Raw genomic sequence first — 16,375 nt, forward strand, 5'->3', positions numbered from 1 at the left:
TATTGAACACACTTTTCTAATGGATCTTCAATTTTTATCAATGTGGGTCTTCTCAAAATTATGTGTAATGGGTACTTCTTGGATGTAGAATTTAATTCTGCATCCAATGAGTGTCTACACTTGAAATTCGAGTAAGCCTATAAGGAGATAAGCCAAAAATACAGTTAAAAAAATAGTTTTCGTATTTTCCCTCCAAAATTTATAACTTTTTATTATTATTTTAACTATTATTTATTATTTTTCCTTAGGAGGCCACTTTTAGGCTGAAATTTCCTCTAATGATTCTAAGTGTCAAGACCTCCAAACTGTGAATATCAAAGTGTGATTTTTGATCTCTATTTCAAAGAGGTTGAAGGCCTAATCCATTAACTCTAAGAAGGCCAAGACCTTTGGCAAAGGTAGCGATATTCTGGACATTGATTAGAAGGACTATTTTCACCATATCATGAAGTTGAACTTACAATAATAACCTTAGATCTGAAGTTCTGGGAATTTTTGTGAGTCTATTCTAGGTTGTGAATATTGAGATAAGAAGAGTCTCAGAACTTGATTACCTTCTGGGCGTACATGTAACATTGAAGGATTGATGCTCAATACTCTTGTGAAAAATCATGATTTAATTGTGATATTCGCAACACTACATAATTTAATTGTTGAATTTAACCCTTGGCCATACAAGATGTATTCATTTTGCAGGGAGAGAAACAAGCTCAAAGGGACTTACAACTACCAAGGATGGGAGAAGAAGATTGATCTCATCCTCATTGAAAATAATGCCATGGATTATGGTCCAGGAAATGTTAGAGAACTAGACAAGAAGGACACAGATGCATGGAAAAAATATTTCAAAGGTGAGATAAAAGCTCAAAGGATATTGGTGGAGTCAATAAAATATACCATTATCCATTTTGTGGCAAAATTAATTAAGGAAAAAGGTATCTATGAGATATTGAATAAGATGTAATCTGCAAGTACAAAACAAGAATTCATTTTTACGAAGACACTGCATCCCATCCTATGAAGAGGTCTCAAATAAGAGATTGATTACATGCTCTTGGTGTAACAATTACTGATGCAAAAGTGACAACCTATGTTCTCAATGCACTTCCTCAAGAAAGGAAACAACCCGATTCGATGAAATTTGGTCCTAATGCATGATAGAAGGATCCCGGATGAAGGTAAAAGAGGAAACTGATCCTCTAGGAAAGTCTCAAGCTTATGTAGCAAGGATGAGAACATCGGGCAAAGGAAAGTTAGGAAGATCTCGTCATCCAAAGAAAGAAGGATAAGTTGAACCTTTATTTTGATAAGCATGATGGAAGGAGGGAACTTTAAGGAACCTTAGATCCTTGGGCACTTTGATATATCAAGATAGCTTCATGGTATAATCATGGACTGTGGATGTCTGAAAGAAAATAATTAGTAGCAACATAATTCATGAACATGATATAACACTCATCTACCGTATAGAAGCCCTAATTCTGTTTTCCCTAGTTTTCTCAATAATAAATAGGTAGCCACCCATAAATCAAAATGGATTATAAAATATAGTATTGCAATATTTATATTATTAAATATAAATTTAAAAGACAGGTTATATAGAATTTATTTCAATCCTATCAAATTATATTTTTAATAGAAAGTTATTATGCCACATTCCAAATAAACAAAGGATTTACATAGATTGTTTGGCAAAATTTCTTTACTAAGGATTCTATGAGGATGAATATGGTATCCAAGGGTGTAAATAATGTTTTGGATTAATGAATTTCATGACATGGATGTTAATGAGTGTTTCTAGCAATTTTTGTGCAGACAAGAAACTCAACTTTGAATTGGATTGAAGGGAGTGCAAAATCAGTGGTGTGTTATGATATCATTACTAAGGAAGTTGTTAGTAAGGCTTTGAAGACAAATGTTCTAGTTTTTTTGAAGCTAAACAAGCTCAAGAACATAACTGGATCTGCACTGGCTAGTGCAATGGGAGGCTTCAATGCTCACACATCCAATATTTTCTACTATATTTAATTCAACTAATCTATATATTGGTTGTATTTTCTGATCTATATTAGTCTAAAAAAATTATAACATATATTAGTTTTCAATTCACAACAATTTGTCATTATGATGCCAATTTAAGTACATATGTGTGTAATGTCCATAATGGGATGTATTAATTGTTCTCCCCACATTGCCAATCAATGATTATAACCTTGAATGGGTTAGCATTGCTCTATCATCATCATGTCAAAATGACCCGGAAGATGAAAATTTAACTTTTTTTTTCATCATCACTTCACAATGTCTCATAGATGACCCCTTCTACAAATTATATGCATGAAATTTTGGCAGTCGATCCTCTCTACCTAGCCTATGTGTTAGGTCCCTATAATACTAATATATTCCCTTATTATTAATGTCATTGTAGCCCCTTATTGTTATTGTTGTTCCCATGTTGTCCCCATATTATTATTATTGTACCCCATAGAAGCCCACTATTGTTATTGTTTTTCCCTTACATTATTATTGTTATGTCGACTTTGATTATATTGTGACCCCTTAGACTCCTATATATAGAAATGAGGTCTTGTCATTTGTATCATCCAAGAATTGTTCATTTGTTTAATGTAAATGAGGTTGTCCCCTTGAAGAGGCTACTTTTGAAGTTGTTTATCTATCTCATTCTTCTATTTTGTGAGTTGGTTGCATAATAATTGGTATTAGAGCTTTGGATTCTAGGGTTTCATTGCTTCAAATAGACCATCGTGATATATTTGCTATAACGTTTTTTATATGAATATTAAGAAGTTGCAATTAAAACCCATTTGAGCCACAATAATGATGAACTTCAGGACCAAATTTCAGATCTTGTCTCGCTATATTTTCGGTGATATGAACTAAGGAATTTAGGGTTTTTGCAGGCTCCCAAATTCAATCTCAAACAAGTCACATTGGGAAAATCATTATAAACTTTTCTCTAAGAATCAGATTGAAATTTTGTAAACCATTATAGAAAGAGAATGAACTGTTGTTTTATGTGTATCATTTTCAGGTACAAAGGTCAAGATAGTGACATGTGGCATTTCGTACAAGTTTACTCTATGAAACTAGTCTATAATCAGGTCATCGTGGGAGATTTGACATAATTGTTTCTTGGAGAATCCAATCTAGATCAAACTTATGGGGTTGGAAAGAGGACACAAAGGACTATCATAAGATGAACTTTCATACCTTGGTGATTCAAACTTACAAATATATAATAGATTCAATATCGAGCTCCTATAAAGAGAAAAAATGTGTGTAGTCTTTTTAAAATATTTGCATAAGTTTTTTTTGAAAAATTTGTTTGAAGTGACTTAAGGAAATAGTGAAGCATATTTATCATTAATTGGATCCTCGAATAAATAAAATGGAAACACCTAGTAAACAACCTAAAATATTTGGAATGACTCATGAAGAAGAGGAAGAAATGCAACATGATATATCAAAATTACGAGACCAAGTGCAACAACTTTCACTCTTACAAAAAATAATAGAAGCTAAGATGGATGGTTTAAATAAAGGCGTGGAAGCTAAGATGAATGGCGTGGAAGCTAAGACGAATGGTGTGGAAGCTAAGATGGATGGCGTGGAAGCTAATATGGATGGTTTTAGAAGTAAACATTGAAGATTTGAAGAAAGACATGGAAGGTTTGAAAGGAGTTTTGGCAAAGTTGCAACAAGAAATTCTTCCTAATGGAGAAAAGGTAGTAGAGGAAACTCACGATGAGAAAAAAATAAATATTAGTCATGATATCATAGACTCTAATGTTGGATTGAAGACCCACCATGTTTCAAAGATCGATATGAGGAAGTTGTTGGAAATAATATATATATATCTATATATATATATATATATATATATATATATATATATATATTATATATTTTGTGGGGGCGGGTGGAATCAATATTTAAATATCAATAAATTTTTCATTACCATAATTAGATTTATATATGCTACTTCAATGAAGGTAACTCGCGTGTGCATGTAACTGTTCTTAAGGCAACCAACATATATCCAGTGAACTTATGATTTATTTAATTCATCATATGTTGATATTTAATTAGTGCATAAATATTTTATTAAAAATTAAACAATAACCATGTGCACTAATAACAGAATAAACCATCACACATAAGCAACACACATGAACACCAATATTTAAGTTAGAAACTCAATGTGGGTGAAAACCACCTGCTGCTGTCGTCTTTGTCTTCTTTTAATAATAAGAAAATTTGTTTACAATCTTGTACTGGTGTAGATTCATACCAATACATAGGCACCCACCTACAGAAGGCTACAACCTTCTCTCGTTCTCCATCTTCTACTGGAAGGGAGCTACAACCTCCTAGTTCTTGTAATAGCCAATATGTTTACTATTATGTAGGCTCTGACCTATAGAAGGCTACAACCTTCACTCGTTCTCTAGATGCTACTGGAAGGGAGCTCCAACCCCCTTGATCAAAGCAGCAACCACCACTGGCAGGAAGCTTCAACTTCCTCACTGAAGGCTCCAAACCTCAGTATCCTGTGGGGACCACCTTTCATAAATTTTCACACTGGATACTCCTGGTACACAATACTACAATATGAAGGCAACGTTTCATCAAACTTGCACACTAGACCCATTAGTAACACTGAAGCTCAAAAATCAATCAACTATAATACAACCATCAAAACCAATTACTGAAACTCAATCATCAATCTCTGACATAACTGAAACAATCATAAATCTCTGAATCAATCCATAACTGAATCAATCAATCATTGAAACGTCTGACATACTGAATCATACAATCACTAAAACCTCTAACATACTGAATCAAGCAATCACTGAAACCTCTAACATATTGAATCATACAATAACTAAACCTCTGACACAAGTGAATCAACCATTCATTCAAACTTAATCAAATTCAACCAAAGAACTGGAACAAACAGATCATTGTAACTAGTACACAAATATGAACCCAGGACATTGCATCAACAATAAGAACCAACTGTAACCTCACAATTCATGTGTCAAAATGCATACACTCCTTCAATGAAGCCAACCTACATGTATACACTAATTCCTTTAGCCCAACCTGCATATACCTCTAATGGTATTGGATCATAAAACCTTTGAACCACACACTGTATCAGTTACTGACATTCATAATATCTACTGTCATATTACAAAGTTCTAAATAGATAGTAACAAGGATCGCCCTTCTTTCTCAATCAATCAATCAATCAGACTCAATTTCCTTATACATTCAGTTCTACTTTCAGATGTAAGAAAAAATCATTGATAAACATTAGAAAAATAGTAGCACTGATATGATAGATCAGTCATCGCTGAACATCAAGATTTTCTTTTTCATACGTTACTTGGAAGAGCCGAACTAGTGTGTATACACACCTTCACCAAAGTGAACCAGCGTATAGATTTGCAAATACTTACTTATAGCTTTGCTGCAATTCCAGACTTTAGACATACCCATATCATCATATATAAAAGACAAAATGTACGTTAGCAATTAGATCATCCTATCCATTATCATATCACATAATAATAAGTCATTATGATCCTGATCCATCATTAGATCTCATCCATCATCAAACACTTAGGTGCATACTTTGTTCAAATCAAGCAAAGGATCAAAAATCCATAACATGCATATTTTCTTTTGATCTAACACTTCATAAGATATTCATTACTTCTGCCCTTAGCCTTTTGATCTCCTCCTCCTTATATAGTGTTAGCCTTTCTCAATACCTCAGATCAAAAGAACACTTAGAACCTTTGGTACTCTTAGACGGGATCAAATAACTGTTTCTCCACTCAATACTATGGGCTAATACCATGGTATTGACCCTTAGTATTCTTTCACCTTAATTTCCTTAATTTTTCATCCCATACACTGCTCTTCCTTCTATGAAAGTGCGTGCATATGTATACAATCTTTTTGTACAATGAACCCACATGTACACGCTCTTTTTGTACAATGAACTCGCGTACACAACTTAACATACCTGAAAATTCCTTTTTCCTCAACTTCTTGATTTTGACCTATAGTCCTTTGTTACTTCATCTCGTTCTTTTGTACCATTATTTTTCCCCCTCTGAATAGACCTGTTATAATGTGATTTTCCATTGTACATTACTTCTGAATAGATTCCTTTGAACTGCCCTACATTTTGTCACATATGTAAAACCAACTGCTATGCATTCTGTCACATCTCATATATCTCCTGTAGATTCATCTAGTTACCACATACAAGTGAGTTTTTATGCTACAAGTGGGTTGCCATCAAGTACAACACATGCATCATACTACCAACAATCTCCCCCTTTGGACTTGATGGCAACCATGTTGGTGTTGATTATTAAAAGTTGTAGAAACTGTCAGAGATAACAAGCAACACCAAAATACTCTCCCCCTTTGACATCAAGGGAAAAGGGTGGACGAAGCTATTCTGCACCTTTGATATCAAGGGAAAAGGGTTGACCAAAATGAAGACTTTCATATCTGAACAACTGAATATGAACATTGATCATGCTCCCCTGAGGCACATGCTGAACTCACCCTTTGTAGATGCTAAGATGCACTATGCCATCTGTTATCACTCCTATAGATCTCCAAGGCTGAGGAAGAGTCCAGCTGAGGTATCCACTGACCAATATTTTGACTTGGTAGCTAGCCCTACCAAGCCGGAGAGGGCTCTCTCCAAAGGATCATAGCGGGGAGGGATGGATAGATTAGGGTTTTAGGCTAGATATAAAGTACATAGGGTTGTTTGATTTTGATTTTGATTGTGATAGTCACTGGATGAGTGAATTAGGTCAGAGAGTGAACTAGGTCAAGGAAAAAAAGAATCAGAATTGCAGACATCTAATGGGGCAAGGTAGAAAATTTACTTGAACACCTTAGTCACTGGATGAGTGAATTAGGTCAGAGAGTGAACTAGGTCAAGGAAACAAAGAATCAGAATTGCAGACATCTAATGGGGCAAGGTAGAAAAGTTACTTTAACACCTTGTAGTAGTGATGAAATGGTTTAGAATGGTGAGGTGCTAAAAAGAGCATGAAAGCCATGAATTCTTTCTAAATTGAAGAAATGAAACAAATTATGATGATTTTCCCAAAACAGAGCATAGAAGATGAATTCTGCTTATCAAACCTTGAAAATCAAACTTATTTAAAGTGAAATGGATCATGAAAGGTACAAAACATTCACGCATATGTAATTGAAGAGGAAACAATATCAAAATACCATGCCACATGAATCCCACCAAAATAGCTGCAACTCCTCCAATATATTTCATGCCAAAGTTTGAAACACTAGTACAACATCCAATAGAGTCCAACCTATAGAATGAATGACATGTTACATGATATAGGCCTCAAAAGCAACTCATCATAGCCTGAGGGGTTGAATCCATGAGAGGAGGGGTAGTTACAACAAAAATTGAACTGATAGCTAGAGCAAAGGGTGGTCGAAGTGACTCATCCCTACCTTAAGTGAACTGATTCATTACAAGTCATGAAGGCCATTTCCCTAATGCACTTACCCTTGGTAATAGTAAAAACATAATAATTACATCAACCACATCAATTAAATCAGTAAAACATTGATTTCCCATAGGTAAAAATCAAATTTGGAGAGAAACAGTGAAAAATTGGGCCAACTGTCAAACTCGCGACACGAGTGTCAAAAACGAAATGCCATCTTCAGACCCACTTTTTCCTACCTTCTTGGTGTCCAAATTGAGCTTAGTATAGCTAATTGGAAATCATATCCTATCTAGTTTCTAAAACTAACCTTGGTTTTCAAAATGGACTTGATTTGACACTCCAAAACTCCATGCTCCCAAGTCTACTCAAACACATAGCGACTGGTTTAGAAATGAGGTAGAAACATGATTTTTAAGTAGTTTTTTTCCTTTTTCACATGCCAATTTTGCATTCCAGGGCTAGAAACATGATTCTCCTATATGTCTTGGTCTTGCTGAACCCACTGGTGGCTTCCATTCCTCCAAAAAGTGCCTCAAAAAAGTGTGCAGTGCCTAAGGCGCTGCGTGTTTGACCAAGGAGATGATATGAAATTTCCTCAAAAAAGACAGGAAAGACAATATTACAAAAAATGAACCAAGAGTCTTCCAAATTGGTCAAGTAGTTGCTGTTTGGTGTGGTAGGCATGGATTGAAGCCTCTGCAAGTATATCAAGCTTCCTCTTTTCTTCTTGGTGAGTTAAGGTTTCAATTTTTGCCTTAGCAGCCTTGATATTTGCCCTTGCTATTTGGTTTCTCCGGCAATAATAATTTGCCATATTTCTCTGAATGTCAGTGTCTCTTTTGGCCTTGTCCAGGAGCTTTTCAAGATGGTTGTTCACCCTCTCAAGCCAATGCTCCCGGTTCTCATTAATCATTTTGGCAAATTGTTCATTTAGGGTGAGTACATTAGCTAGTTCAACCTATTTCAGTTTTTCTAGATCCAATGCTCTTTTTAGGCCTCTAGTCCTTAGCCTTCTTCTTAACACCTGTTCTTCCATCTGGTCACTATATTCTCCATATGCTTCATTAAGTAAAGCCTTAGCCTTTTCAGCCTCCCTCTTTATCTTGATGAGTGGAATCTCCATGAGCTCGTGTTTGGTCTCAAACTTCTTGTTTTCTTGCTCATAATATGAGATGATGTATTTTTCCCTCTAAAAATGGACTTGGAGCTCCCTGATGAGTGCATCCTTTTCTTTGATGACAATGCTTATGCTCTCATTTTCATAATGCTCACTTAGGTCAACTAAGTCAAAATCATGCTCTGTCTAATGGAGGTCTTGCTGTTGCTGTTGGATCTCTGTCTCTGTCATCTTTTCCTTGCCCTTCTATACCTGCTTTGCTAATGACGAAGGCAAGGCCCTTCCCACAATCTATGGGAAAAACAATTACCTATGTCCTCTCTGATAAGTATGTGTCAAAATGACCAAATTAGCCCCTTTAGGCTTGATGACCTCACTCTGTTCAATGTTCTCTTGCTCTCTGATTTCACCTCTATTTGGTGAATGAATATGCTCATGGAATGGTGATGATGGAGGTGATGGTGAGGCTAACTCATCAGATGAGGATGAATGATCTATGGGATGAGATGGAGGAATGGAGGTGGAAGAATGAGATGATGAAGGGATGCTTCGAACATTTTGAGTAGATGAATGAGTGAATATTGGATTAGATATGAAGGTACTCCATGCAATGTTCAGTTCCTTGAGATGATAAAGGACTATGATTTTAATGAGGGAATGATGAAAGAGACTCTTCATTTGATATTTATACTCCCTCTATTGGGCAATGTAGGCCATATTCTCAACACTCTGGAAAACATAGTAGGGCATATTCAGCATTTTTACCCTAGTGAAATGCATTAAAAGCCGGATGTGATAAGAATAGAGCCTAGAAAATATACCTTCACATGAAAAATATTTCATAATAATCTTCATCATTGGGGCATATTTGTCAAGGAGGTGTGAAAAAGGCAAATATCCCCTTCTTTCTTTTTGGTACCTTGGTTTCATGTAAGGCTCATAATAATGTCTCTCCAAATCACCTTGTTTAAACGATTTCTCCTCGACATCTGGGATTCCAGTGGCAGCTAATATAATGGCAGTAGATAAAGTAAAAGTGATACCTGCTAGAGTGACTTGGTTGTCTTGGAGTTTAGATATGAAGAGCCTAGTCAACTCAGGATGATGTTGGACTACCTGAACTTGCTCACAGAAATCATAATAGCCTAGATATTTGAAGGATGTCACAGTCATAGGAGATGCCAAGAGTTCCCTGAGATCCGTGGGCTCAAATCTGTGTGTTTTTCCTCCTTTTTGTATTTTCTTGACCTCTGTTTCTTCTCTATCCGTTTCCTCTTCCTCACTATGTGGTTTGTATTCCTCTTTTGCCATGGTGTTTAATATCAAACCTTAGGAGGTATATGGTAGTTGGAATGCGGTTTTTTGGTAATAAGAAGTAGGGAAGGGTAAATATGAAGGAGGTGGGTGAAGGGATATATGTAATGGAGGAGGATATAAAGGACTAGTATGATAGCTTTTGGGGTGGAGGAAATTTTTGCAATGTAGGGGGTTTGGGAGCATAGGTAGTTGTGGCACCTAGGACATAGGGTTTTGGGACAAAGGGTTTAGAGGGTATTTCAGATAAAAAGGTTTAGGGAAAAGGAAGGAAGGTGTAGGGGAGTGGATAAAGGAACTAAGAGTGCAAGGGTATTTTTGGGGAAGATCTAGGTTTTAGATATAGGATAAACACCAAATCTCCAATTAAACCTTTAAAGACTTTAGGAGTGACTTAAAGAGGAAGAAACACACATTCCTTAGCTAGTGCTTACTTGTTTGGACGTTGAATGCACTTTGGAGTTGAGGAGGTGACTGTAGCCTTCCTAGACCAACGCACAGCGCCAATGGAGAGTGTGCAACACCTTAGGAAAACACACAACGCCTTAAGGAAACATGCAGCACCGGGTAAACGAGCAACGCCAGAAGAGAACGCGCAACACGTGCTCTGTTCTACTGATTTTTCCCCAAAACTGTAAAAAGGGTCTCTTGGGGCTTTCTCAATCAGTGTTAGGAGGCAAATGAAGCTGAGTTCGAAGCCAGGAAGTCCTTTATAGCTGAGTGAATTTGATATTTTAACTTTAAAACCCACTTTCTAATGTTTCATTTCACCTTTTTGACCTCTTTGCTAATTTCCTTTATAAATTTTTCCTTTGCAGGTAGATGATGCTAGAGTTTTGGCAATATTTACTTTTGAATTTTGCTTGGATGATATTGCCAATAGAGTTTGAGTAAACAACTAGGAATAGTGACTTATTACATATGATAAACATGAAATTACATAAATAAATGAAATTATCACATCCCTCTTTTTGAAATAAAATTACAATTTGAAACAAAACTTATACTTTTGGAATGTAAATTAGAGATCTTGCAACCATAGTTACATGTTTGCAAATCCTTTTTGAATGAAAAAGGGATATTATTTCTTTCATTCTCTTGATTTTACTGGCCTTATGCAGTGAATGGTGTTTTTATTGGACCTTGGAGGAATGAAACCTAGTGACCTAATGGGACCTTGAATAACCAAACTTCATGTAGACTTGACTGACACAAGACATGATGAAATGAGATTTTAAAATTAATTTATGATCAGTAAGACATAGGAAGGTGGGCCAACAAATATTGATATTTTTTTAGGGAGAGTGGGATTTTGACATGGGCTACCATCAGTGAGTAAAATTTTGCATGAGGGCCTAGGTGGAATTATAAAAATTTCACATGGGACACTAATATGATATAAAAGAGGAGTTTTGATCACTGATGGCAGTATGCAAATACTGACTCTAACATCAACCTTATTTGCGGATGGTAGCTCCTTGGAGGTGTTAAGAAAACCATAGACCAAGTGCCTAACCATATGGGCCAATATGGTCAAAAACTTAAACTGAAATGCATGAGTAAATGCTGAAAACTCAAATAACTCAAACTGACTCAAAACTGACTTACTTTACTGGTGACTGAATACTGAAAATGGTAGAAAATAAGTGAAGCTCCATGGCCTTCACTTTAGGCTCTGAACTTCAGTGATCTGCTACTTCACACTTGCAGAAAATTAAACTGTATGTACAATGAAACCATGACAATTTATAAAAGATAGTGCTTCAGGAGCCTACCATTGAATGGTCCTCCTAAGCATGGTTCTCCATTCATCTCATCCAACAAGAAAACATTTTGTCCTTGGAAAGCTAGAATATGATAAGGGCCTTTCCATAAGTTTTCAAATTTACCATGCTTACCCTTTTCTTCATTTCTGGCATCCCAATGAAGCACCACATCTCCAATTTTGAAGTCATCTTCCTTTGTTTTTCGGTGATAGATTCTCTTTATCCTGTCATGAAGCTTAGAGGTGTTTTGAAATACCTCATCCCGTGTCTGTTGTAGGTGAATCATTTGATTGATTCGGCATTGAATATCATTCTCTTCAATTCCCGCTTTTTGTAACAATTTGATGACCGGTACTATTAATGATGAAGGAAAAACAATATGTACTCCATACATAATTTGAAAAGGATCAAGCCTAAGAGATTTCTTACTACTCACCTGATCTGCCCATAATGCATTGATTAGCTTTTTTTGCCAATTCATTTTGTTGGCCTCCAACATTTTCTTGATGATGTTAATTAAGGATTTATTGGAGGACTACACCATAACATTTCCTTGCAGATAGTATGCCATAGAATGTACCAACTTAATGTTGTATTTGTCACAAAACTCAATCATCTTTTTGGACTTGAATGTTGCCGCATTGTCTGTGATAATATTATTAGGACAAGAAAAATCGGACAAGATATTAGTTTCTAAAAACTGAATGATAACTGAATCTGTTGCTTACCTAGTTGGGACCGCTTCAATCCACTTAGTAAAGTAGTCTGTAGCTGTCAATATCCACTTGTGTTGTGCAGATGATGATGGATTGATATCACCTATGAAATCTAGGCCCCACTACTAAAAATGTGAATTAATTGATATAGGTTGTAGAGGCAAAGGAAGAAGCTTTATTTTACCTTGGAAAACTTGACACTTATGACAACTCATCACTGCCTTGTAGATATCTACAAAAAGTTTAGGCCAATAGTAATCCGCTCTCAGTACTTTTTTGGCCATGGTTTTCTAGTACAAGTGGCCCCCACAATCTCCTTTGTGGAAGTAATTTATTACTTCTTTTTACACATCTTCGGTCAAATAGTTCAGCAATGCACCTCTAGGATCTTTCCAATAAAGTGCACTATCCATGATACAATATTTCGAAGCCTTTAACTTCAATGACCCACTCTTAGCCTTAGACATGCCTGAAGGGGGATTTGGATGTTGAAGAACATAAATAATATCAGAATATCGTGGGGATGAGAGAAAGATTTCAGATACTTGAATGCGATCCACTTCTTGATTGTCGGATAATGTTGCTACAAGGTTGATATCTAGAGCATGAAGGTTTGACTCGACCATGAGTTTGGCTAAGCCTTAACCCTTGATCAGCTTGGTAGGCTTGATCTCAAGATCATATTCTAATAATGTTTCTATCCATCTAACTCTTATACCTTCCAGGTCATTCTACACAAGAACTTATTTTGCCGATGTATTAGGCACATAAGCAAGAGTATGCGAATGTAAAATGTAAACTCTGAAATATTTGATCGCCAAGGCTTGTTTCTCAATGATGTTGTACATAAGGGCTACATCCCTGATGTTGCGACTAAAAAATTCTATTAGCAGCTTGGTTTTATCCATTTTTGCATTAGTACTACTGCCATTATATGCTTAGAAGAAAATGAAAATATAATAAAATCATCAGAGTAATCAAGACTGATTAAAACAAGGGCAATGGTTAAGGCAATCTTTACTGCATGAAAGGACTTGCGGGCTTCTTCAGACCATTTCACCTCATTATCCTTTTTCAACATATTGGTCATTTCTCTAAGATGTTCAACCAAATTAGGAATAAATCTGTGTAAGAAATTCATCTTACCATTGAATGCTTGGATTTCTTTCTTGTTGCGAGGGAAGTCAATTTTCTGAATGGCTTCTACTCGTGAAGGGTCAATCTAGATGTCGTCCTTCGAAATGATGTGACCGAGAAGTTTTCCTTCCTCCATAGCAAATAAAATTTTCTTTGGATTGAGAGAGATCCCGAACATTCTACATTTCTGAAAAATGACTCTTAAATGATGCAAATGTTCATCATTTGAATGTGAAAATATGTTTACATCATCTAAGTATACAAGTAAGAAAACATATTTTTCATTTGAAAAGGCTATGCCCATAGCACGCTGAAAAGTGGCCACGACATTTTTAAGACCAAATGGAATTTATGCATATTTGAATGTGCCCCAAGGTATGTTGAATGATGTCTTGTCCTAATTATCTTCATGCACTAAAAATTTGTTGTAACTAGAATATCCATCCAAGAGTGACAGCCAGGAAGCACCCACAACTCACTGAAGGATATGGTAAATATTTAGAAGTGGATAATTATCTTTCAGAGATACTTTGTTTAAATTTATGAAGTCTACGTAGAGCCTAATTTCTCCAGTCTTCTTTCTTCTCAGGACTAGAATTGATATCCAATCAGAAAATCTAATGGGAATGATGATGCCTGTCTTGAAAATTCTACTAATTTCTTTCTCTATGGATGGCATATATCTTGGGTTAATCCTTTGTAGATTTTGTCTAAAGGGTTTCTGATTGGGCTTGATTGGGATAGTGTGCTGAATTATTTTCTTATCATACTGCTTTAAGTCTACATAATCCCACGCAAAAACATAAAAAAATTCAGACATTAAATGAATGTATTTCTCTCTTACCTTGGGAGATAATGATTTGGACAACTTGATCAGTTTTGGTTTGTCTGCTATTCTGATGTTCACGTCTTCCACACCTTTCTTAGTAGGTACTAATGTAGGCTTCCTTGCTACATCATCCTAATCAAACAAGTCTTCTAAAGGTATAAGACCTTCTAGAATATTGTTTTCCTTCAGCTGTAATATATCAACTTGGGTTACCTCGATGACTTGATCATCCTTGTTGTAAACTTTATCCATGGAACAATTCTCAAACTCTCCTTCTTTCTAAAGAAAGTTATTCACCTGTTTGTCATCCCAGAATACTTTCCAATATGGAAAGGTGTTAGGAACAGAGGGACGATGCTTCACATGGATCTCAAACTTCTTGTTTGAAAAAATGGGGTTTTTGAAATTGCTTGCAACTGTGGCTAATGAATCCACCATAAGATTCTGACTCCTTGGTACAACTAAAAGTGTATATTTAGGAAAAATCCTAAGAATATTTAAAACCGCATTTCTATATTGTTTCATTCATGGATGGTGAGCTTGATATTCACCTTTAACTTGCTTGATCACAAGTTCTGAATCACCATACACATAAATTTTTCATGCACCTAACCTTTTCAAGATCTTTAAACCTGTGATCATGGCTTCATACATTGTTAATGAAATTAAAAGCTAACTTGTATTAGAATAATCTAACATTCTGAGGGAGCTTACCTTACTGATGATGTGGACTTTGAATCCAAATGCCAATACCTACTCCATCTTTCCCAAGACTACCATCAAAATCCATGGTCCAAAGGCCATGTTCCTCTTCCAAGGGTTGTACATCTTGTTTCTGTTTTGGGTCAATTTTCTAAACTTTCTCTTCAGACTATTTTGAATTTTCTATTACCTTCTCTCATGGCTACTTTGAGCCTTACTTTACCTTGTCCAATGGTTTTTCTGATGAACTTGGCAACCTTTCTTTTTTCTGATTTGAGATTGTCCTTATACAATTGAAAATCTTTGGTACATCTTTAATTTCCACAAGTTGACTATCTACATCATTCAATCCAATATCATTATATAAAATAAATGACTCTAAATCTATATGTAAAATGTTTATAGGATGATTATTGGGCTTATCCTTGCTAGTTATCATGAATTTCATCTTGGTTTCTCGGTACAACTTCCTCAATTGCCCGAAAACAAGGATGGTGGAATAGGAGAAGTCTAACTATAGTGTGGCTCTTAGTTTTTCTCCACGGGATGTTGATAATAACATCCCAAACCATGGTAGTATGTCAGCTATCACCACATCCATTAAAACATTCTTTTTCGAGATTTGGTCTAGGGATACTACCAAATCTTTCATTAGACCAAGACAATAGACCTTACCAGAATCAAAATAATACAAGTCATGGTATTCACGAGTAATGTATAGACCCAAATTTTCCATGATGGCCTTGGGAATTAGATTATGGGAGGATCCGGAGTCAATCATGGAGTTATGAAGAATGTACTGATGGATTCTTAAACTCAGGTAAAATGAAGGAACATCACTGTCTCCTAATTGAAAATCTATGGCTGGACCAAAAATTAATTTAGGCTAGTCATCTTCAATATTAACCATGCCAGACATAGGATCAAATTTCAAAATTTTAATTATATTAGACTTATAATGGCTATTTTTGACAAGTTCAGTAAGAGGGATTGACACTTTCAACTTTGAAATTTCAGTTTCTAAGTTGAATGAGCTGGATTTGTCTACCTATTTTTGGATGATGTCCCTTTTCTTGGGCAAATCTCTTGGTGTTAGGTCCCTATAATACTATTAATTCCCCCATTATATTTCATTGTATTCCTTATTGTTATTATTGTACCCTATTGTCCCCATATTGTTATTAGTGTGCCCCATAGAAACCCACTATTGTTATTATTGTGCCCTTATGTTATTACTGTTAGGTTGGCTT

Source organism: Pinus tabuliformis, chromosome Q (genome assembly GCF_031772625.1).
Source record: "Pinus tabuliformis cultivar Carrire ecotype Pingquan chromosome Q, CPIR1, whole genome shotgun sequence".
NCBI classification, from domain to species: Eukaryota; Viridiplantae; Streptophyta; class Pinopsida; order Pinales; family Pinaceae; genus Pinus; species Pinus tabuliformis.